Consider the following 22,283-nt stretch of genomic DNA (forward strand, 5'->3'; position numbering starts at 1 on the left):
CAAATAATACTAACTGTATTACCTGTCTCCCCACTGGAATGCAAGCTCTCAAGAGGGCAAGGATTTTGCCTTTTTTTAAATTGATTACTAGTTCTTTTTTTTTTTTTTTTTTTTTTTTTTTTTTGCGGTACTGGGGATTAAACTCAGGGCCTTGTGCTGCAAGGCAAACACTCTACCAGCTGAGCTATCTCCCCAGCCCCTGATTACTAGTTCTTAATAATTGTTTTAAGAATGCAGCTGTTCTGAAGAGTGAGATAAGCTCTTAGCACTTGCTGTCTGGGACAGAGAATATGGCTGGTAGATAGGCTTTGTTCAGCTTGAACTTCAGTTTTGTTTGGTTTTTAAAAATCAGGGCTAAAACAAAAAATCAGGACATTTCTCACAATACAGTTTACATTTCAGGGATCTCTTTTTAAAATTTTTTTTTTAGTTATAGATGGACACATACATTTAATTTTTTTTTTTTTTTTTTTAATGTGGTGCTGAGGATCGAACCCAGTGCCTCACACATTGGGGGTAAGTGATCCACCACTGAGCTACAGCCCCAGCGATCTTTTAAAATAAAAACCAGAAGACATAGCTATACTGGACCAGCATTACCGCATGGCCACAAATAAGGAGCTGAGGAGGAAGATGCCCTTCCACTGTCACTGAATGACACCTGTGCTTCTTACATACCTGCCTGGCCACTGTAGGCCTCTGCATTTTCAACCCCAGGTGAAGAACTTCTCTTTGGAAGCTTTCACAATAAAGATTTAATGACTCTGACTAAACTAGTCTAAGGCAAAAATAAAACAGATGACTTTATGATATTAACAGAAAATTGTTATATACAGTATGATCCCATATTTGCTGGGAGAGAGAGAGAGAGAGACAGAGAGAGGGAGGAGAGAAAGAAAGAGAGAGAGAAAATATAAATTTGTGTAAGAAAAAGAATGGAATGTACCTAAATTTTAACAAAGGCGCTTAACTCTGGGTTTGGGGACTATAGGTAATGTGTCTTTCCTTGAAATCAGAAGAATAAAATTATTTCATAAAAACCATTCAAATGTATGATATATAAAAAATAATTCAATTAAACTGTCTTAAAAGGAAAGGAAGGGGACTAGGGTAGCACAGCCTAGCATACGTGAGGCTCTGGGTTCAATCCTCAGCACCACACAAAAATAAAGTTATTATGTCCCTCTACAACTGAAAAATAAAAAAATTTAAAAAGGAAAGGAAGGAAGGAAAGAAGGGGTAGGGGAGGGGAGTAAGGAAAGGAAGAGTAAAGCAGGGGAGGGGGGCGGCAGAGAGAGAGAGAGAGAAAGAACACCATCTAGAGAGATTAAGTCTGCAGTTTCCTGCAGAAACCTATTTCCACATCCCTCATTCTCAACGGCTCTATCTTCCCTCTGTAAGTGACCTGAATGCCATTTAGATTTTTTCCTTTGTCCATAATGAAAAGAGGGCTCAAAGTTGATGATCATCTTTTATAATGCTTTATATGCTTTTGGATCTTATTAAGACTGGTCCTCCCTTAGAGCACCAGTCAGGCAGCACATCCCTTCAAATGAAGAAAGAAGTGAAGGAAAAACACCTTCCAAAGTCAGGGCTCAGAAATGGACAGTTACAATATTCCCCCTTGATTCCATCTTTCTAATCTTAGGCATATTTATGGATGATTTCCCTTCTTTTCCATAGCTGAACACAATTGTTTCTACTTGGGAATAGTGTGACCAAGCAGAAGAAAGACATAGGAGACTTGAAATCCTGCCTTAACCTCTACCAGCCCACCTCACTTGAGCAAGCTACTTACTCTTCAGGACTTAGTTCCTTCATCTGTGCAATAGAGATAATAATCAATTATTTACTGAGAGCAAAGGCCTGTGATTCCCAAGGCTCTTTTAAGTTGCAAAGTCACAAAATAGACTAACCTCCAATGAAGCTGAGAACAATAAAAACGCTTTTTTTCTTTTTCTGGGTTTCTGCACAGTAATATCTAGTCCATTTAAAACTAATATAGGCAATTTCAAATACTTAAATTTCAGTAAGTCTCTAAGGCAAAAGAGTGTCACAAAGTTCACACACAAAAGCTAATGTGGCTAACTTACAGTGTTAATGTGGTTAATCTGAGGCATACTCTGATTACACCCATTGTTTTAACAGGCTTGGCCATCTTGTTTCCCAGTTCCCCATACAAAGTAAACTGGGAGAGGAAAAGGAACTGTAAAAGACAGGAGCAAGGACAGCAGTGAGAAATTAGGCATTAGTAGAATTAAAGAACAGAGATGCAGGGTTTGCTCTGGCAGCACATATACTAAAATTGGAACGATACAGAGATTAGCATATTCCCTGTGCAAGGATGATATGCAAAAATTGTGATGTGTTCCATATTAAAAAGAAAAGAAAAAAAAAAATCCAGAACAGAGGCAGTGGGGAAATGTTGAAAAGACAATCTGGATGCATTTAGGGTACACTTCAGTGTATAACAAGGTCTTCCAGCATAGTAAAATAATTTATGATTATAAAGATGATGTTTAGATGCCATGATAAATTCAATTATATAAGAAAGCATGGAAGACTATTTATTGTATGTATATTTAAAAGATTTCAAATTTACAAAGATTTCCGATTTGTAAATTGTATTAAAAACCACAGAAAAATTTAGTACCCAAATTAATTTTACAGTAGGCTGTAAAATTCTCCAGTCTTTCTATATTTACTGGCTCTAAACCATTTATTTATCACTGCCTCATGGGTGTGTTATCTGTTTTTAAGCTACCTTACTAAGTGCTGTGCATCAGGGCTGGGGATATAACTCGGTGATAGAGCCACGCATATGCAAGGCCCTGGGTTTACACCTGGGATTTCCTACAGAAAGAAAGAAAGAGAAAGAACAAACAAAGTGCTGTGCATCACGATCTTATCTGGTCCCTCACAGCAGTCCTATAAGATAAGCATTCTTGTTTTACTTGCACACAGAGAAGTGAAGTAATTTGCCGAGTTACATAACTAGTAAGCAGCACATTCAGACTTTGATTATGGGTCTGCCCGAATCCAAAGCATGTGATTTTAAGTATTCCACTACTTACTGATGGTTGAATTACTGACTGACTTGTCATCTGTTTGCCCCATCACCACCTCATTATTGTTCTCAGTATTGGAAGTCAGTCTATTTTGTGACTTCACAACTTAAAAAGAGGCCTGGGAATCCCAGTATCATAGATCTGGCCTTTCAAGGTCTCAAGCAATTGACTGATTATTATCTCCATTTTAGATAAAGAAATTAAGGCCAAGAAAGTATGGAGCTTGTCAAATGAGATAGTCTGGCAGAGTCAAGGCAGGGTTCCAAGATCCTACTAGACCAAGTTCTGAGGGTAGGGATCCCCCAATCACTTGCCTTTATATACCCCGGGGACTAGTACAAAGAAGCCTAAAATGTCCAGTGAATTTCATCTGTGCCTTACTATGTAGATGCCAAACCCTTAAAGACAATGTAGTATATTCCAATGCATCTCAAAGTATGTTTCATGGATTATCTATGTTCCAAACCTACTGAAGCAGAAGCACAATCTTTGGGGTCATGATGTGAGAATCTGAATTTAAATGGATAATTTAGGTGACTCAGGATTGGCCCTGTAGTTGAAACGCAGTTTTTGGAGTTAGTCAATCCTGGATTCACATTCCACCTCCACTACTTACAAAATGAATAATCTGGGGCAAGTTAGTTTCTTAAATCTTTGAGCTTCAATTTCGTCATCTTTAAAATGGAATAGAATTACCTCGCAGCTTTATTTTTATTTTTTTTGTAGTACTGGGAACTGAACCCAGGGCCACACACATGCTAGACAAATGCTCTACTAATGAGATACAACGTCAGCTCTTTTTATTATCATTAAATTGCCCAGGTTGGCCTTGAACTTGCAATCTTCCTGCTTCAGTCTCCTGAGTAGTTGGGATTATAGTCATGCACCACTGCGTCTGGCTCTCACAGAATTTTAAAAGGGACAAAATTCATTAATTCAATAGATATTAAGAAACATCTACTATATGCCAGATCTTGATTTTAGGCTTAGGATATATTTGGAAACAAGTAGACAAGCTCCTTGCCCTGATAGAGTTTATCTTACAGTGGGGAAGACAGATAATAAATAAACAAGTAAACCATATAGTAAGTTAGTGTTGAGTATAATGGAAAAAAGTAGAACAGAGCAAGCTGGTGAGGATGTGTGAGGTGACAGTGGTGGTACAATTTTATATAGAGTGGTCTAGGCAGGTTTCATAGAGAAGGTTAATACCTAAGCAAAAATTTGAAGGAGGTTAAGTAACCAATACAGACTGCTGAGGAAGAGCAGCCCAGTGGAGAAACAGTCACTGCAAACATCTTAAGGAGGGAGTGCACCTCATAGACAAGAAGAACAGCCTGGAAGCTTGTGTGGCTGAAGCCAAGAAAATAAGGGGGAAGGGAATGAGAGGTCAGAGAAACGATTGGAGCCAGTTCGCACATGTCCTTTTAGTACTATGAGTGAAGGTTAAATGAGACTCATTCACAGTATATGGTAGACAGTAAACATTTAACAAATAGTACCTACATCTGTATTTATTGAATATCTGCTGGTCTCTAAGCAGAGCTAGTCTAGAAGGCCAGGCTCCAGGGACTATAGTACCTTTTGTGTACTTTGGTGGAGTTAGAGAGTCCTTCAACATTTCCCAAAGTACAGAAATCCAACAGATCAAAGGCCCAGCAGCAAGGAGAGATGGTTAATTCTCTGCAGGTGCTCAGAAAACTGAACTAACAGAGGCATGCAAAGTCAACACAGCATCAATAAAAGACAGGGCAAGAGATGGGTGTGGAGTGGAGTGGGCTTGGCTAAAGGCTGAAACCAAAAGAAAGTTGTTGGCCATGTACAAGAAAAAGCAGTGGAGCGTGGAAGCGTCCCCTACAGCTGTTGAAAGCCATCCTAATATCAATGAGACCACAAAGTCATGATAATAATGACTACAAACTGCCGGGGAGTAAGCCAGGGAACCCACAACATGAATGCACTTGTATGGGGGGGAAAAAACAAATTAAGAGATTTAGGCAAAACTATCCCCTTCCCTCGTGGAGGCTCTTTAATCTTTAATCTCTCTCTCTTGATACTAGGCACTGATCTTGCCCTAACAAGACAAAGGTAACTTCTGAGAAGCTAATACTTCTTGTTTGGGTGAAGGACTTCGGAGGAGACGAGTGCCCTGTGTCTGCCAGGATAAAAGGAAGTTTTCCCTTGACCATACTGTCTTGCACTGGGCAGGCAGAGGCTAAGGCGCCCTCCACCCACCCTCTGTGGCTTTCACAATGGAAGGTGCTGTGGGGTCCCCCCACCTGCACACAGGAATGTAGTTTCTTTGGTAGCTGGAGGCAGGCAAGAACGTAATAAAGGCTGGATGGAGATACCCAGGCCAGGCTTTAAACTGCTCTAAATTGTGCCAGTTTCTTCTGGCTCCTACCTACCCTATGGAAAGCAAAGCCAGGCACTGTCCAGTGGAAATTTGGAAGTGGGCAACCTTTGTGGCCTTAATTATGCCAGCTTGGCAAAAATGTTTGTAGCACTTGGTCTCCATGACCCTGACTTAACCTACTCAAGAGGGAGCAGTTTAGAGTGAGTTAGAAGAAAATGTAGAGCAACTGAATGCATGTGACTGTCCACACAACACATTTGTAATTAAAACCATTATTAAAATCAGTGTATTAAAATGTGTATTTCATCCATTCCTCAAAAAATATGTCCCTCTGCCGTACCATTCTAACAGTAACCATGTATATTTGCTGTGGGAATTATTCATTGTTTTTTCCCCCTTTCTGAGGTGCTGGCGATTGAACCCATGGGTGCTCTACCACTGAGCTATATCTCCAGCCCTTTATTTTTTATTTTAAGATGGTCTCACTGAATTGTTGACACTGGCTTTGAACGTGCGATTCTGCATTGGCCTCCCAAATCACTGAAATGCCAGGTGTGGGCCATTTTGCTGGCCATTGCTGAGTTCTTACCTATTTATTCAGAGTCAGCTGTGTGCCAGAGACTGTGCTAGGTTTCGGGGAAAGAGCCATGGATAAGACAGATAAAAATCCCCATTTTCATGGTACTTACATTCTAGTGTGTGCATGGGGAGCCAGGAGAGATAGACAAGAAATAAGTAGGCAAATAAAATACTTTCAGAAAGTGATAAGGGTGATGAGTTAAGTAAAAGAGTGGTGTGACAGAGTGATCTTGAGTAGATGGGACAATGGATGACAACCTTTTTGAGAAGGTATCACAGGAGCTGAGAGTTGACCATGAGAGAAGTCAACTCCGCAATCCAGCAAGACAGAGACAATGAGGGCAGAGACCCTGAGATGGGAACCAGCAGCAAGTGTTTTCTTCCCTATTCTGCACACAAATGCTATCTGTCTCTGGCAAGTTGCAATCTGTTGAAGAAATTGTCCTATGCGGCCTGGGAAAGGAGCGGTATTGAATGAAACAGATTCGGACACTTACCTATTACTGGAGACTTACCTATACTGCTATGGGGGAGGGTGGGGACATGGGCAGGTAAGCTGTTTCTGGAGTAAAGATAAGGCAAGGGCTGTAGAAACTACTCTTTCCCCATGCTGCCACCTTTCACTGCCATGGTTAATTGGCAAAGCAGTCTGTGTGAACAGAGCGCAGGACGTCCAAATCACAGCACTGTTTCACACATCATCATTTCAAGTCACCGAATGACAGGATTTAGCACTCTGTGTCTGGCAGCGGCCAGCAGTGAAGCAGAGAGAATTCCACTGGATTATCCAAAGCATCTGACCCGCAAATGAGGAGTGAGGAGAACATTTTTAAAAAACAACTCCTGAATGGTTCAGTGAGCCAATTCGACATCGAACAGACACACACAAACATCCAGCCGCCTCTGAGGCAAAAGGTCAATTTCTTGTGCTTGTCCCCCGATCTTCAGAATCCAAGTTCTTGATCTGAGCTCAGTCCCTCATTTTCCTAGTCAAAGAGGAGGATGTGAAGCAGAGACAGGCTAGATGGGGTGCACTGGGGCAACACTTCATTGTTTGAATTGAGGGCCATTCATTATAGCTGGAGTGGCTGAGAGCAAGGTCATTGGGAGAGGAGAAGGGTGCAGGACATGTCCCCTCTAAAGAGAAAGGCTTTACATTTTTTTTTCTTTTTGACATATAATAATTGTATATATTTATGGAGAATGGTGTAATGACTCAATACACGTACACGGTGTGTCATTTACACATTGGTTTCCACTAAATCAAGGTAATGAACATTTCCATCTCCTATTGTTTCTCTGTGTTTGGAGCCAAAGTTTGGGTAAGAGGGCTTTCCAGCTAGAGAAGCTGATATCTGCAGCCAGATCTTTATCTTCGGTGAGCCTATCACAGATCCTAGGTTCGGGATGAGGGGCTAAAATAAGGGACAGAAGCAAATATTCATCCTACAAGGAGTGGATAGAAGTGAAGTGTCATTGTCCTCTGGATTACTGAACTTCTAATTCTCCTAATCAAGTCCTGAGTCCCTCCCATGCCCCATCCTTCTCTTCTCCAACCCCTCCTCACACAGCTGTGAGGGTAAGATTTACTAGATGGAGTGTGTTTGCAAAATCTGTTTTGTTCATTGGAACATGTTTATCAAGAAAGAAAGAAAAAAACCTCTGTCCCTTCTCACTATTTACTTTTTGGTGACTGCCTTGTGGGATTTGGAACTGGATAAACAGATGGACTTCACGGAAGGAATCAGGCACGACGCCAGGCTGTGTGTATACGTCTTGGTCTCAGTGTTTATATGGCAAATAGACTTCATCCAAACAGCTGTGCTGGTTTTGGAGGGAAGCGAGGGGACAGCATCTCTTGGATTCTCACTGCTCCAAGGAGCACCTCCCTGGTGGAACGTTGGACTACAGGATTCCAGAGAGTTTCTAGTATTCTCTTCCCAGACACATGACCCAGTTTCATTTTCTGGCCTCTGACTGTGGCAATTAAGGGTTGTGCCAGATTCAAACCTATAGTTGATCACCTATACTGGGTTTGTTTGGTATATACATATCTATAATGTGCTGAATGCTTGCACTGTCTAGAGTGAGGAGTGACCTCCAAACACCTATGCAATATTCTGGAGGGGTATGTTTCACATATATGAGCGTGTGCATGCTGAGAAGTTTTAGAAGACCTGAAAGACAATATTTTGTAGGTCACAGGAAGAGTACAAATGCCAGAGGAAGCAGGAACATCAACCACTCACATGCCAGCATGCTGCTGCTTAAAGGACATTAGGAGGGACCATGGAGAAGCCATTGCCATCCTAATTTTTTTGGCCACCTTCTCCAATATAAATCTCTAATATAGGGGGCAGGACTGGAGGAAGTAATTAGTAATTCAACATTCTCTCATGATTCAGTATACTTTACTTGCAAGGTCTGAAGAAACTTCATTCTATTTTAGGGAAACCTTTCAATAAGAGAATTCATATGTCCGTTTGCTTAAAAAAAAATAGGGTTCAGGGGGATGTTTCCTCCCCTCCTGGAAAAATTCATTTTAAACAACCATTTAAAAATGAACAATACTGCCTAAAAAGGGAACTGGTGCCAAATAGAGCCAACATACAAAAAAATAAAACAAAACAAAACAACTCCCTGAGACAGAGAGGCCTGCATTCATTAGTTTCAGGTAGCTCAAAGACAAGAACATTCAATAATTAGAGTGCAACGGACCAAGGTGCTGTAGGTAATGGGACCTCATAAAGACAGAACAAAAGACTCTGTTTCTAACAAAGGTTCTGCAGACCTTTATACTAGAGTGAGCAATGATCGAGAGGGATGCTGCCCGGGAAATGAAAGGCCTCAATGGTTCCTCTTCAGTGAGCAGAGCCCAGGAGGAGTGTTCCAGGGCGCTCTCACAAACACTCTTTAATAATACCATCCAGAGCCTTTGATTCAAGGAACATGCTGAAGAATAAACAGCCTATTAATCTGAGTTTTCTGGTGTGCCTGAGTATACAAAGCAGCAATGAACTAACCCCTTGGCTCTTGCAAACATCCCGACTGCACACCATCCGCTGTTCCATGGCTCAGCTCAGCTCCTCCTTCCACCACTGCATGCAATTTGTCCCTGGAAAAGCTTCAAGGTTTGGGGGTCCTAATGGTTTCATCTCAGAATGCCCAGGCCAAATCCAGGGTGCAAAGAATGGAAACAGCTTATCCTTGTTTGGCCATAAGAAGGCACAGCCATGTGACCGGGCTCAAATGAGAACTGTGTGGTAGTGTGACTGGGTGAAGAGACAAAGTCATCAGTCTGCTTCTTTCTGAGCCAAGTTGACAGCCACAGGCCTGGGAAAGGAAGGCCCAGTTTCATTTGCTTCCTAGTCTTGGTTACCTTGGTGGCAGGATGGGCTCCTGCATGGGTGGGCTTTGGGTGCCATTCTGTGGAAACATGGCTGGGCATTCTGCCGAAGTAAAAATTAACAAGTAACGTTCCTGGGTTTTCAAGGAACCCTCAGACCCTTTCACTATGAGTTCGTCTTTAAAAATATCAGGTGTAGTTTTTGTGATAACAATCATTTGATGAAGCATTGGGTTCTCCTTTCCACCTTGAAGGAAATCATAGATAAGGAGATGGACAGTACAAACTTATAGTAATAAAACCTGGGTTCAACTGTTGAAACAGCATAATTGGGGCTAGCATCATAGGCCGAGGTCAACCATGGGAGCCAGGTGGCTTCTCTGTGTTCCATGGTCACTACCCTCATACAAGGTATCTGTTTTAAAAAGGAACTAGTGTGACAAGATGCATAAATCAGCACTGCAACTAACCAACACACACATGCATGCACATGTACACTCTATTTTGGGGGTACCAGGTATTGAACTCAGGGGCATCTGGCCACTGAGTCACATCCTCAGCCCTATTTTGTATTTTATTTAGAGACAGGGTTTCATTGAGTTGCTTAGTGCCTCACTGTTGCTGAGGATGGCTTTGAACTCGCGATCCTCCTGCCTCAGCCTCCTGAGTCGCTGGGATTCCAGGCGTGCACCACTGCACCCAGCACAAGTACACTCTTAAAGTACATTCCCTCTGACCCTAAATTTATATAACTAGAAAAACACATTTAATGTAAGTTTCCTTTCTACAAATAATTTCAAAAAGGTCCTTTGATTTTAATTCTAGTCTTCTGACTCTACTTTCAGGGTGCTACTTTGTGTTTAGTCTCTTCAACTGGAGAAGGATGTGCAGGAAGGAGCAGCATGAAAGCTTGCATGCATGGAGGGTAGTAATCAAGAGCATGGGGCTCTACAGTCCAACAGATCTAGACCCGAGTTCCTCTTCTGCCACTTGTGAACTCTGTAAACTTTACAGAGTTTCCTCATTAAAAAGTGGGATAACCCCATGAGGTTACTGTGAAGGGCATATAACATATCAAAACTGTTAAGTACAGTTCCTGGGACATAATAAGTGCTCAATAAGTGACAGCTGTACTTATTACTCTTTGACTTCTCTAAATATAGGCATGGGAATCAAAAATCGTTCTGTGGAGGAATCTAACTGGTAGTTAGCACCTGAGCTACATGAAATGGAAGTTTCTTTATCAAGTTGGGTTTAGAAGGTCTCCAGATCTTTCCTCAGTGCTTTAGAAACAAAAATTTGGGTTCCAAGGGATTACTGATCAAAGGCAGTGAGTAACTGAATTCTGGTACTCTGGGGACCTTATTTCTGATTTGGGAACTGTACTGACCTGGAATATTCCCACCCCAGATTCTGGCTTAGCAGACATATCCTTGCTCCTCTAGGCTTCCACCTGTTGAGACAAACAGATGTAATTTGAATAAAAGAGGGGCTCAAGCACAGATCTGATATCAGACAGCCCTTCTCTGCAGCATTCCTAGGGTCATGAAATGACAAACATTCCAACATGATGAATCTGACCCTTCCTGTCCTGTAATTGGGGCCTTATGAAACTACTTCTTGTGATTAGAGCCATTCGTACCTCACTTCAAGGCTGAGAGGTGGACTTCATTAATATTGATGAGCTGTAGCTCGTTAACCTCATTTGATGTTTATTTACAACCATTCTTCTCATATGCTAATAAGTGACACTGGGCTCTTCAGATAGAAAAGAGGGAACCGGACTTTCTCTGCCAGCATCTCCTTGGCAAACTTCTGTCCCTTGAAACAGAAGTTTGCACAGAGGGAATGAAGCCAAATGGAGGGAATGCAGCAGAGAGGACAAAATGATGTGAAAAGAATGTCTGCAATGCAATGGGGAGAGAGAGAAGCCCAGCTGCTGGGGCCATGGTGTGACTGAGGCTGGTTACACCCGCCCAGTGGGTAACAAAAAGAAGCTGAAGGGAGGGGATCTGAGAAACCATGAAAAGGACAATGTATTAAATTTTGGAAATGGGGAGAGGGGCAGAGAAGAGCGGGCCCCACGGGTGACAAGGAGCTTGAAGGCCTCTCTAAGTAACTCCCTAGGCAGGGAACTGGGGTATGTTTCCATAAGGCAGTTCAGTGCCCATGGCAATGCTTAGCAAATGCTTGGCTTGGAGAAAGAATACTCATTGTCTCAAGCTTCACTGTGACATGGGTAAGTGGGAAGAAATCATCAGTGTTTCTCTTTCCTCCAAATTATAGTTATGTATGTCAAAGAACAGGACGACTGAGCTGCAAGGAAAAGTCCAGAGAATGGAGAGAATATGTTTTAGTATGCTATTCTAGAGTTTCAAGGCTGCTAAGTCTAAGAAAACACGTACGATGGGGATGGAAGGAAAACTACTTTGATATATAAATGTTTAATAATACTGGCAGCAAAACAAACTAAAAATTTAGGCATATGTGTTTGTTTTGCTTTTGCAGTCCCGGGCGGGGATGGAACCCAGGATCCTGTGCATGCTAGGCAAGTACTTCTATCACTGAGCTACATCCCCAGCTCTCAACATTTCCTTAAATTCTAGTTTTTTTTTTTTTTTTTTTTTTTTTGCGGTGCTGGGGATTGAACCTAGGGCCTTGTGCTTGCAAGGCAAGCACTTTACCAACTGAGCCATATCCCCAGCCCCTCCTTAAATCCTTAAATGTCAGTTCCCAACAATTTTCACTGAAGTTTCATACTTAACACTACTACTTAGACAATTATTCCTGTCCTGCCTTTGGGGACCACACCTTCTTTGTTCTCCAAATCTGGCTTCTTCTGTGAAGCTCTTTGAAGATCATTCCTACTCTTGATGTGCCTTTCTGTAAGGCTAAAGAGGCAGGAGAAAAAAGAAATCTCTTACCTTAAAGATTTAACCACATTTTATTTAAGTACAAAGTTTTGGTTCTAACAGGCAGATTTTATGTTTAAGTTGTTTGTCTGAAATCATTACCCCTTAGGATACAAATTTCATCTTCTTTCAAGTTTTCTAAGAACTCAGTTCCTCTTATAATGAAGGAATAATCAATAGCAATCTGTATTAGACCTGACAATCTGCAGCTTGCCTATGCTTAGGGACAAACATGTCTGAAAAAGGAACTGACAGCTACATGCTTGTTATAGACTACCGCAATGTTTCTCAACATTTTCTTTTCTTTTTTTTTCACTTTATCACCACCCCCCAGTCTTTTTAGACATTTTTTCCTATCTGCCTCCCCCACCATGAAATTTTAATACCCTAGGCATATTACATAACTATTTTTTTGTACTGGGAGTCACAAACCATTACACACACACACACACAATATTGTTTTGCTTCCCAAAGGAAAAATTTCTGCCCTTTTAGAGGCAATATTGCCTCCATTGAGAATGCATATTCTAGAGGTTTTTGTTGTTGTTGTTGTTTTTTGTACTAGGGCTTGAACCCAGGGGCATTTACCACTGAACTACATTCCCAGTCCTTTCTGTTTTTTATTTCGAGGCAGAGTCTGAGTTGCTGAGGCTGGTCTTGAACTTGTGATCCTTCTGCCCATCCTCCTGAATTATTGGGATTTACAGGGATGCACCATCACAACCAGTTGTTCTAGAGACTTTTAAAAAAAGTATATCATTTGATTTAATGTGTTCCAGGATTGAACCTAATATTCTCCCAAAGTGAATCATCAAACACAATTACACTTCTGTTCTGATTCCTTTTTAAGAAATCTAGTCAGTGATAGTTCCTCCAAGGAAGAGATCAAAATCCTTTTTCCACACATGACCTGATGTAGCCACAGAATAAATGGCTTACTTTTTGGCAGCGGGTTAACTTTTTACAATAGTCCTATTTTAGTGCTGGAAGAGGTTATAGATTTTCAGACCCCTTGGGGACCCCCAAATAGTTCATTCTCCTGAAAGTCAACAATATGTTCCCTTGTAAGAGTAGAATTAAGTAGAACAGAGTTCATTATTTCATTAAATTTCTCCCAAACTCCAGGGGAAGATCATGATTGGTATTGCCTCCTACAAGCTGAGAAATGATGGCATTAGAGATTAGGTGGCTTAATTTAGATCTCAGGGACTGATGGTTCTTCATACAAACATCTTATCTGTCATACAAGGTCACTGAGGATTTCTGGACCTTATGTCTTCTGTTTCCTACTTTAATCTAGGATGCTGCTACTCTGCTAGAGAAGAGGTTATAAAGGTTTCTCTACCTCTGTGATACCTTCTCTGTCCACCTGACAGGAGAAAAGTGAAGAAGGTACTAAGCAAATGTTTAAGAATTGGATAGATGGGTAGAGACAAAGAGAACTCAGGTTATTGTTCTAAAGTTTACTGTTGCACAAGAAAATGGCTTAAATAATAGTGTAGAATCTTGAGTAGGAAGGAATGCAAGGTTTTTTTTTCCTTTCCTAAGATGAATATCACCATTATTGCATATTCGGATGAGAAACATTAAACTAGAATGTGCTCCTCAGAAAATGCAAAGACCCGAATCAAGACCCACAAATAGTCTTCAAGGAACATGATAAATAAATGGTTTAGAGCCAGTAAATATAGAAAGACTGGAGAATTTTACAGCCTACTGTAAAATTAATTTGGGTACTAAATTTTTCTGTGGTTTTTAATACAATTTACAAATCGGAAATCTTTGTAAATTTGAAATCTTTTAAATATACATACAATAAATAGTCTTCCATGCTTTCTTATATAATTGAATTTATCGTGGCATCTAAACATCATCTTTATAATCATAAATTATTTTACTATGCTGGAAGACCTTGTTATACACTGAAGTGTACCCTAAATGCATCCAGATTGTCTTTTCAACATTTCCCCACTGCCTCTGTTCTGGATTTTTTTTTTCTTTTCTTTTTATTTGAGTATGTAGTCTATTAAAAATGAAAACAAAGAACCTCAAGGAAAAGGGATTCTGTAATATTGCTTAGGAACTCAGCATTAAATAATCTCAACTCTAATACATTTGCTCTCATGTGGTATATAAGTCCTTCACTCTACAATAGAAGTTCATTTCCTCTTCGTTTGAAAAGATGCACATGAGCTGGTGATGGGTTAAAGGCATCAACTTTAATTCAGAATGCCCAAAGTCAAAATATACAGCCTAGATCAATCTAAAGACACATTAAGAGGAATATCAAAGTGATACATTTAACTTGATTAGCTTCTGATATAGAAATGCTATGCCAGTGATTTCTTTTGCTCTAAACAGTGAATAAATTTGAGGTAGGACCAAGAAAATAAAATCTTCATAACCTGTCTTAAGGAAAGTGAAATTACAACCGTTTTGTACTAAAAATAAAACTAGGAGATACAAGGTATGAAAATCTTCAAGGTGACTCATGTTATAGAAGAGGTATTTTAATAAAAAGGGAAATTCCTACAGGATGCTATAAAATAAGAATGAATGGTGAAGAGGCAAGTTCTTTAAAGTTGTGGATGCCAGTTGGGCATGGTAGCACAAACCTATAATTCCAGTGACTCAGGAGGCTGAGGCAGTAGGGTCACAAGTTCAAGGCCAGTCTGGGCACTGAGCAAGACCCTGTCTTAAAATAAAATTAAAAGGGCTGGGGATATAGTTCAGTGGTATAGCACTTGCCCAGCATGTGCAAGGTCCTGGGTTTGATCCTTACTACCACCAAAAATAGAAAAAGTCTAAGCTGGGTATGGTGAAACAGGCCTGTAGTCCCAGTGGCTCAGGAGGCTGAGGAAGGAGGATCATGAATTCAAAGTCAGCCACAGCAACTGAGCGAGGCCCTAAGCATCTTAGCAAGACCCTGTTTCAAAATAAGAAATTAAAAAGGGCTGGGGATGTGGCTCAGTGGTAAAGGGTCCCTGGGTTCAATCCCTAGTACCAAAACAAACAAAACAAAACAAAACAAAAAGTCTTGGACATCAGAGCAAGGGAACTAAACTGAAAATAAAAGTTGAAATAGATAAGGAGTGAAAGAGAGCCTTACCCAAAACCCATTCACAGTGTTTGCAGCAACTATCATTGAGTTGGAAAGGGCAGTGAGAAGAAATGTGTTACCATACTCCAATACTGATTTGTCAATTTCAGTAGCATTTGACTATCTTGTTCTACCAATAGAACTAGTCAGGAAAAGGCAAATATTTTTCATTGGCAGGTGACCAAAGAAAACACTTTCTCCAACAAGCAGTATAATAAGGCAATAAAAACAAGACTGTAGTTGTCAAACTTTTTATCTGCAGTGCTCAAAACATTTGCATTATTAATATCCAGTTCCCATCTTCTCTTCCCCACCTTCCTCACAGCTTTGGAAGAAAAAGTCACCTTGTTAAAGAAGAATGTCTCTTCTGCATATTGGTGTGATTGGGGGCCCTTAGGAGTTTCCAAGGTGCTGATCCTCCAAATACACTGGTAGGGGCTTTGTTCTGCTCCTTCAAAGAAGTATGGCAGCGTTCCTTTTGGTAGCCATGGATGCTGCACTTCTTCATTTGGGCAAGGGACCAAGGGGAAAATTCGGAAGGAAGAATAGGAAGGCATTTTCCCTTCCAGATATAAGTAGGGAAACAGACTCACTGAGTCACTAATCCTTTTTGGTACAGGTGGTATTACTATCTGAAGTTTATGCTCAATGAACAATTGTATAGAAAGCTAAATATGTAATATAAATATTGCTCAATACAAAGTTGGTCTGTGCCAGACAGGGTTATAGAATCCAAAGGTCCAGTTCAAACAGGGATAGACCTAGGTTATTAGAACAGCCATTAGGGATTTGAGAGTTAGAAACCTGAATACAGTTTTTTTTTTTTTTTTTTTTTTTTAACAGAGAAAAGGAATGGGAAGGAAGAGCTATCAGTCCAATGGTTTATCACAATACTGTGGTCCAACCTCAGGGACAAAGATATAGAAAACAATTTATAATTAGAGGTTTAAGTGAATAACAGGTAATGCTTTTTATTCCATAGTTTTGTATAAACATAGGTGTTGCCAAACTATGTTAGTGATGGATCAGACTTACACAGTCAGGTAGGGAAGGTAGTGAGCACATCAGAGATAGAAGGCTTTAAAAGTGTAAGGAATACTGTTTAAAAGAAACAAAATAGTCACTTCCTTTGCTGTACACATCAAGTGGCAGGTACCTGTGCCACTTGTATCTGAAGGCCTGCTCTAGACAGGATAGAGACTTTCTCCCCAGGTAGTATATGAGACCCTGAAGAAGCTACCTGCCATATTAGGACATACGAAATAAGTTAAGAGGGATATAGTCGAGTAGTAAATCTTGTAGACAGATGATTTCCTATTTCAAATTTGTTGGGGCTTGAAGTACATGCTCTGTGTGTGTGTGTGTGTGTGTGTGTTGTTGTTGACCCTCATGCACACTAAGTGCTCCACCATTAAGCTACATCCCCAGCCTGTTTTTATTTTGAGACAGGGTCTAAGTTGCCTGGGTTGGCCTTGCACTCGTGATCCTCTTGCCTAAGCCTCCTGAGTCACAGCAATTATAGGTGTGTGCCACTGTACTCAGTTCAGAAGGAGATACTTTCTATAAAAAGAAACTAAAAAGTGGTAGTTCCTCTGCTTTTAAACTTTTAACCATTTTGATAGTAATTATTTTTCTGCGAGGCCTTATTGATGCAGAAATAGTTTAGAATGATAAAATTGAGAAGGAGTTTTCAAAAACATGCTTATTAAATTTTATGAGAAAGTAAGACAACATCTACTAAAAGTCAGTAACCATTTTGAATGAATAAATTCTATAAGTAAACACACAGATCAAGGTAAAAATAATTAGGATGAAGGAGTCTATATGATTCCATGAAACCAAAGTTGTTTTTAATATAGTTGTAGGTGGACACCATACCTTTATTTTATTTATTTATCTTTATGTGGTGCTGAGGATTGAAGCCAGGTGTGCGCTCTACCACTGAGCCACGACTCCAGCCCCATGAAACCAAAGTTTATAAATAAAGTTTTGTATTGCTTAAGATAAACCCAGTAAACAGGAACATGACCTTGACTTGTCCTGTTAAAGCACCCAATTAATGCTTGCTTCTCTTCACCTAGATGTATGCCTCCAGGCAAAAAATAAACTTTTGTTAAAAATCAATTATGTATTCATTTATAATAGGTACCTAGAACAGGTAAATTCACAGAGCCAAAAAGTAGAATAGAAAAAAATAAAGAACCCCCCCAAACAACAACAACAGAATAGAGTTTACCATAGTCTGGGAGGAGAAGAGGAGTTACTATTAATAGACACAAGAGTTTCAGTTTGGGATGATAAAAGGTTCTAGAAATTGGTGGTATTGGTTGTACACTATTGTGAATGTACTTGATACTACTTAAAAATGGCAAATTTTGTGTTACATATATTTTACAATAAAACAGATTTTTTAAAAAATCCTTTACGAAACAACATAGCCCAGGCAGTTCCCCAAATTTGCCTGTGCATCAGAATCACTTGCGGTGCTTATTAAAGTTATGGATTCTCTGGCCACCCACCAGACTGGCTAGTTGTTTTTTTGTTATTTGGTTCATTTTATGTATCTTTCTGCAAATTAACAGGAAACAGGGTATCTTTAGTTGTTATGTAGTTTTTTACTTAACCAAGTAAAAATTGAAAACGGCTTGGCCTCTGCCAGTCTAGTTTTTCTAAACCGAAGTCACAGAGATGCAAAAACTCTGGTCTGCAATATTACTATCATCCATAAAAATACTGCTCTTCTGTGTTATTTCTGTTTCTCCAGGACACAACTCCACAATAAAGCAAATAAGCAAAATAACAACATATTTGAAAAGGGACAGGAATTTGTACATGTTAGTGGAGATTCCAGGCTTCATTTTTGGTACAAGGAAGATATGGGAATTTTGTATATGGCAGGTAGTGAAGGTGCTGTAATACCCAAGAACATTAAAATTAGAAAAGAAAAAATTCTGCATGACTCAAAGACTAGTTTGGAACAGATTTTCTTTCAATTGGAAATCAAAACATATATTACATCATCCGAGACAGGACTGCTTTTAATGATCATTAAGCTTCAGTGAAGCAAGTATCATTTAAGGCTTTGAAGGGAAAGAAAAAAGGGTGTTTCAAGTCTCTCAAACAATTTACTGCTCTAGTATTTCTAATAATCACATTTGTATTTTTCCTTTAGACTGCAGAGCAAAAAGCAAAAAGAAAACCTGTAGAAACTGGAGTTGGACAAGAGAACAAAGTTCACAGATGAAATCCTCTCTAATACCAGCAACTGAAACAAGACTCAACCTCATGTCCTTTGAACCACTGGCCCAGTTCAGTCCCTTTTCTTCCCCTCAGTGATTTTTAAGTGTCACAAGAGCTCTTTGGGTTGAACTAAACAAATCATAAGAAAGTTTGGGAAAAAGATGCAACAACTAACGTACTTTGTCTTGGTCATGTCACTGCTTAGACATTTCTCCTTAGATATTTCTCTAATTAGAGTGATGAGTTGACAAGAAATAATACTATTTTGGTGTGTGGTACTGGGACTGAACCCAGAGATACTCTATCACTGAGCTACATCCCTAGCCCTTTTTTAAAAAAACTGTACATGGATACAATACATTTTATTTATTTATTTTTATGTTGTGCTGAGGATCAAACCCAGTGCCTCACACATGCCAGGCAAGCGCTCTACCTTTGAGTCACAACCCCAGCCCCACATCCATTTTTATTTATTCATTTTATTTTGAGATAGGGTCTCACTAATTGCTTAGGGCCTTGCTAAGTTGCTAGAGCTGGCCTTGAACTTGTGATCCTTCTGTTTCAGCTTCTTGAGCCACTGGCAAGAAGCAATTTTTAAGTCAAATCAATATAATAAAAACACCTCCAAATAATACAAGTTTTGTTTCTGTGAGAATTATCCTTTCTTTACCCAAAATTAAGCAGTGACTATCTCTCTACTGTACATATGGTTAAGAAACATAATCTTCAAGAATCTATTATGTTCAAGTTTAGAACGGACTTTAGAAGTCACCTAATTAATCCAACTCTTCTTTCTCATCTTGTGTTTGAATTTCCTTCTGCACGTCTACGTTCAGTGACTGTATAGAAAAGTACTATGAACTTTCTGTGATGTTGGTAATGTTTGTTACTCTATACTGTCCAATATGGTAGAAGCCAATAATCATATACAGTTTGTGAGCACTTGAAATTTTCCTAATATAACTAAGAAATTCTGATTGTATTTACTTTAAAAAATCAGACTTACAATGGTATAACTAACATAAAAAAATCTGTGCATATTTAATAGGTGCAATCCAAAGATCTTGGACACATGCATATATATCCCTGAAAATATCTTGATGATCAAAATAACAGACATATCCATTACCCCACAAAATTTCCTTGTATCCTTTGTGTAGTATGTGGTAAGACCACTTAATGTGAGATCTGTCTTCTTAAAGATATATAAAGTGCATAATACAGGTTTGTTAACAATAGGTACTATATGCTGTAGAGCAGATCTCTAGAATGAATATATCTTGCCTAACTGTAACTTTACACCATTTGGGTAATCCCCATTTCCACTTCTTCTACCCCTTGGTAACTATCGTTCTATTGTATGCCTTTATAATTGTATTTAATTAAATTTAAATAGCCACAGGAGACTACAGGACATCATATTGAATAGTGCATGACTAGTATCTGCTCTATTGCTTCTTTATATATATATTTGTCAATCGACATTTATTTATTTATTTATTTATTTATTTATTTATTTATTTATTTATATGTGGTGCTGAGAATTGAACCCAGTGCCTCACACATGCCAGGCTACCACTCTACCACTGAGCTACAACCCCAGCCCCAGTTCTATTACTTCTAAGGACAGAAAATCCATTGTCTCCCAAGCAGCTCTTTCAATTTGTGGACAATTCTAATTGTTAAGAAAATTTTCTACATTGTGAAATCCATCTTCTACCCACTGGACCTAATTCTGGAGCCACGTAGAATAAGCAAGCCCCAGTGGCATGTTATATCATCAAATATTTGAAATCAGTGATCAATCACATTTCTTATTTTTCTTTCACCTTTGGGTTTAACGCTCCTGGTTCCTTTAAATATTCTTTACCATTTGGTTTATGCTTCAGTTAGTCAATGTTAATAATGATGAAAATAACAATTAACATTTATCAAGAATCTACTGAGTGCCAGGTGCCGTGTGAGGCAATTATCACACATTATCATTTGAGTCCCTTTCCTGGCTAGGAAGCTGTGCTGTTATTTGCCCTGACTTTACTCAGGAGAAAACTCAGGCTCTAAGAGGTTAAGAAATTTATCCAACACCACTTGGACAAAAAAGTATACAGATGGGTCAGGTGTAGTACTGCATGCCAGTAATCTCAGCTACTGGGGAAGCTGAGGCAGGAGGATCACTAAATTTGAGACCAGCCTAGGCACCTTAGAGAGACCTTGTCTCAGAAAACAAAACAGAGGCTGGGGTTGTAGCTCAGTGATAGAGCACTTGCTAAACAAGCATGAAGCTCTGGATTCAATCCCCAGGAATGCAAAAGTATACAGCTGGGATTCAAACCTATGTGTAAGTCTCTAAAACTACTGTCGCTACCATAATGCTCTGTTGCCTCAACTAAACTATTGTGGGTGTTGTTTGATCATCATTGTATGTTAAGCTCCATGCAGTCAGAGACTTTGTTTAGTTCAATTCTATGTGTCTAGCACTACAAATTGGCATACAGCAGGTACTCAATAAGTATTTCTTAAATAAAAGAACTAAAGAGAAATCACCTTCCTTCATTATGGCCTCTATTCTCGTATCCCATTTGACTCTGGCTGGTCACATCGCCTGTTGCTCAATACTCAGTTTACGTCTCTTGTGGTTGTGCTGTTCTGGTGCGTGCTCTCATGCTTCTTTTTCTTGACCAACTTCTTTGGTTTTTTTTGGTGGTGCTGGGGATTGAACCCAGGGCTTTGTGCTTGCAAGGCAAGCACTCTACCGACTGAGCTATCTCCCCAGCCCCTTGACCAACTTCTTTAGTTGGATATTCTTTAACTCATTTTCTTTCTCCCCCGAACCCCCTTCTTTTTTCAGTACCAGGGATGGATCCTAGGGCCTCACACCTGCTAGGCAAGCCTCTACCACTGAGCTACACCCCTACCCCTCCAACTCAATTTTTATTTACATTTATTACATTTATATTTTCCCATTTGATTTTTTTAAAATGAGCCTTTGTTCAAGCATGGAACACACGTAACCGTAAAACAGAGGTCAAAGTTACACACAAACAACAACGGATTAGATTCTTGGCACCTCTGGCATCTTCTAAATCACCTTTCACGGCACGCATTATACATGTATTGGACATTGACTCATCTATTTTTTCAACAAATATTTACTAAGTCCTACAACTGACAGGGTCCATTCTTGATGCTAAAACAGAACAAAAAAGATCCAAATCCCGTTCTCTGTGAAGTTTATACATTAGTGCAGAAGGGTCAGGCAAAACATAAGTTAAAGAAGCCAGTGTCACAAAAAATAAAATTAGTTGGGGGTCTGTTCCAGATTTTAAAAAATAAAGAGACATTACCAAGTACAATGTATAAACCTTGATTGGATTCTGGGTCAGAAAACAAACAGCTATTAAAAATATTTGGGAATAATTGGAGAAAGTGTAATTTGTACTAGATGTTAGGTGATATTATAAAATTATTGTCAATTTTCTTAGACATGATAATGACATTAGGGTTATGAAGGAGAATAAGAGGATGTACTTTCTCATTAGAGATAAAGGATGGGGGTGGGGGTAAGGTGCCATGATTCTTGTAACTTGGAACAGGCTATACAAGCCTCACGTATACTTTGGGTATACCTCTTCCATCAGCCTACATGCCTCCTGCTTCTTCAGAAGGATACATGACAACATTG

General features: G+C 39.5%; 1 protein-coding gene and 1 pseudogene across 2 annotated transcripts in view; one reads left to right on the top strand and one right to left on the bottom strand.

The window, feature by feature from the left end:
- The window catches only part of Cstpp1 (centriolar satellite-associated tubulin polyglutamylase complex regulator 1), a 166,641-nt gene that overhangs the window by 37,514 nt on the left and 106,844 nt on the right, over window positions 1-22,283 (bottom strand). The gene's annotated exons all lie outside the window — the stretch shown is intronic.
- LOC124960898 (uncharacterized) lies at window positions 2,280-2,380 on the top strand (annotated as a pseudogene).

The sequence above is a fragment of the Sciurus carolinensis genome, chromosome 11 (genome assembly GCF_902686445.1).
Source record: "Sciurus carolinensis chromosome 11, mSciCar1.2, whole genome shotgun sequence".
In the NCBI taxonomy this organism is placed as follows: domain Eukaryota; kingdom Metazoa; phylum Chordata; class Mammalia; order Rodentia; family Sciuridae; genus Sciurus; species Sciurus carolinensis.